The sequence below is a fragment of the Mizuhopecten yessoensis genome, unplaced genomic scaffold, assembly GCF_002113885.1.
Source record: "Mizuhopecten yessoensis strain PY_sf001 unplaced genomic scaffold, ASM211388v2 scaffold6363, whole genome shotgun sequence".
Lineage (NCBI taxonomy): Eukaryota > Metazoa > Mollusca > Bivalvia > Pectinida > Pectinidae > Mizuhopecten > Mizuhopecten yessoensis.
This window is the reverse complement of record NW_018406512.1, coordinates 1,145,085-1,148,543: the sequence shown is the minus strand read 5'-3', so window position 1 is coordinate 1,148,543 and position 3,459 is coordinate 1,145,085.

The window sequence follows — 3,459 nt, the reverse complement described above, 5'->3', positions numbered from 1 at the left end:
TAGTTGTCCAGTTTTGGCAGCTTTGGTGTTCCCTTTATGCGACCATAAAATGAAAATACCTGACGTTTACCGCCCCGTGCACTCACACAGTGTGTAAAGCAGGTCGATTATGTTCCCAGAGTCTGTATCTTATGGTAATGAGTTTCAATACCAGCACATATATGTTAACGTTATAACAGCAATTAGTAATTAACGTTCAGTGAATCAGATTGTCATTACGCTACATATACAGGTTCACTAAGTATGTCATGGAGACAGACTTCCTCGCTACATCTCCACGTCGTACCCTCCTGTCAAAACACGAGACATTTATCTATTCGAGGCTGCACGATCCTAACAAGACAACACCCAAGAGTTTAATCCGCCCCCGGTGTTGTTCGGGCATGACCACTAATGAGAGGCCGGGTTGTGTATACCTTTACGCGTGCTGCCATTGATTTGTAACACATACGATACATTTACTGTTGTCTTTCATTAAGTTGAGAAGAAGGCGACTAATTTTCCCCACCAGAAGTGCACATCTTGCCTAAAGCACGATGGGTAATTGTGCTTTGATGTATATCGTCTTGTTGTTGTGCATACAACGCAGTTTATGCACCACTGCCCATGATTCATGTGTCATACCAGCAAACGACATTTTTAATCAAGTAGTGTATGTAAGGAAACGAAATAAAATTAGATATAAATAGTGTGTGTGCAATATGGATAAACAAAAAATTTAATAAAATAAAATAAAATACCGAACAAGTAAAAACGGCAACATCAAAGTGCCGCATGTTCTCATGTCCTGCTAAGCCGGCGCATGTTACACTGTTAGGTCGTGTGTTTCTACACACCACGACCTGGGGTCCTGCTAATTTTGTTTATGTTACAAGTCTTTGGTCTTCTCGTCAATTCTCCGGTGATAAGCGAATTAGTTGTTGCGACTATTTAATTACAGGGTGTATACATGTACTGCAGTGTTACAACAAATCGATCTGTATTACACCTAGCGGTGTTACTGCATCTGGAACGGAAAAAACAGTATGGCTGTCACAGTAGACTTCAAAGTAGGTTGTCTCGATAGACTTACGTGTACTGAACAAACAATTTGGCTGTCACGGTAGACCACAAAGTATGTTGTTTCGAATGATAAACTGGTACGGAACAAACAATCTGGCTGTCACAGTAGACCTCCCAGAAGGTTGTTTCGATAGACAAACTGGTACATTACAAACAATATGGCTGACACAGTAGACCTCCCAGAAGGTTGTCTCGATAGACAAGCTGGTACAGAACGCAAACAATATGGCTGTCACAGTAGACCTCCCAGAAGGTTGTCTCGATAGACAAAATGGTACAGAACAAACAATATTGCTGTCACAGTAGACCTCCCAGAAGGTTGTCTGGATAGACAAACTGGTACAGAACAAAAACAATATGGCTGTCACAGTAGACCTCCCAGAAGGTTGTCTCGATAGACAAACTGGTACAGAACGCAAACAATATGGCTGTCACAGCAGACCTCCCAGAAGGTTGTCTCGATAGACAAAATGGTACAGAACACAAACAATATGGCTGTCACAATAGACCTCCCAGAAGGTTGTCTGGATAGACAAACTGGTACAGAACACAAACAATATGGCTGTCACAGTAGACCTCCCAGAAGGTTGTCTCGATAGACAAACAGGTACAGAACACAAACAATATGGCTGTCACAGTAGACCTCCCAGAAGGTTGTCTCGATAGACAAAATGGTACAGAACACAAAAAATATGGCTGTCACAGTAGACCTCGCAGAAGGTTGTCTCGATAGACAAAATGGGACAGAACACAAAAAATATGGCTGTCACAGTAGACCTCGCAGAAGGTTGTCTCGATAGACAAAATGGTACAGAACACAAAAAATATGGCTGTCACAGTAGACCTCGCAGAAGGTTGTCTCGATAGACAAACTGGTACAGAACACAAACAATCTGAACCCGATATTCGTACACAAAGACAACATGAACTAGGTAGACAATAAATGAAAAAGGAAGAAAGTACGAATCCAGGAGGAAAAGGGAAGCCAGGCATTTAGAAAGTAAACGGCTCCCTTCAGCAAATGACGAACGCGTCATCATGTATCATGTCGAATCTATGAAAAATTGTCGATCTTACGAAGTGAGTGTATATTTAATGTAAAAATTGAAAAAACTTTATGCAAAACATCATGTTTCTAAGAATGCGCTGCCAGTCTAGTCTATGCAATATTAACTTGCAAGCGTGGTCATCACCTTACTGTGAAAGGGAAATGTACATAGCTAAGTCCAACCAACCCTAAAGATTTTTAGAACCAAATCCCAAATGACAGAGAAAATGTCAGATTTGTGTATATTTTCGCACACAAAAGACCAATTTTAATCTTAGGAGGTGACCTTCCTATATACCATCCTTGGAAGATGTACATATAGTCAAGTTTTAAAGTTACGAACGAAATTCCTCGCGAACTGACGGGATCATAAGGTTCGTTTCCGCGTACAAACGTCTGTCTGTCATAAAGTCTGCCCGTTCATGAGACATTGAACAGACAGACAAATGGACGGATTGACAGGCAGCGCAAACAGAAAGATTGACCAGAGTTTAGATAAAAAGACAACGACTCATTCATGTGATCCATAATTGATCCTGTATTTCTGGTCGGACACACGGGGACCATCCATTGGTTGTATTACAGCAGTAGTATTGAGTATCAGACAGGATACAGGAGCTCCACCGTGTAATTCCCTTAACTGACACACTTAGGTCAAACCCCTGGTAAATTGCATGGAATCGATTCGACATTACTATCAACCCACAGAAGCATTTTATACAGGACCCGTTCAAATTTGATCTGACATAACTCATAAAATAATAATTTGTTCACAAGCAAAAATGAATGCCAATGACATAACAGTAGATATTAATCACACAAAGTTAGATAGCAAGGTAACGTAATAGCTTCACAAAGGAAATGTCGTATTTTTGATTGGTTTCATGAAACGGTATTAACTTGAATCTACATCTCTTTCGATAACGACCCTGAACGATCACAACAAAGCCATCATTTGCACATTCCGAGAACTTTCAGAATTGATATGTAATTGCACTTCTATAAAACCAAACAAATGTGATACGTCAGTACTGTTATATTCACTAGCAATACACAATAAGGAAGCATCCATTTAAAAATTTAGAAAGTTGATGCAGAAGCCTAATATTTTTAATTCACCATATGGCCAAGTTTTACTACGTCTATGAAACTAAATTAAGTATACATCAGCGTCATCAGATTAAGGATAACACCGGAACAAATAGATCAAGGATACCATTGGAACACACAGATCAAGGATACCATTGGAACACACAGATCAAGGATAACACAAGGTATCGAGTGATGAAGGATAATGTAAACACAAGGTATCGAGAGATGAAGGATAATGTATACACAAGATATCGAGT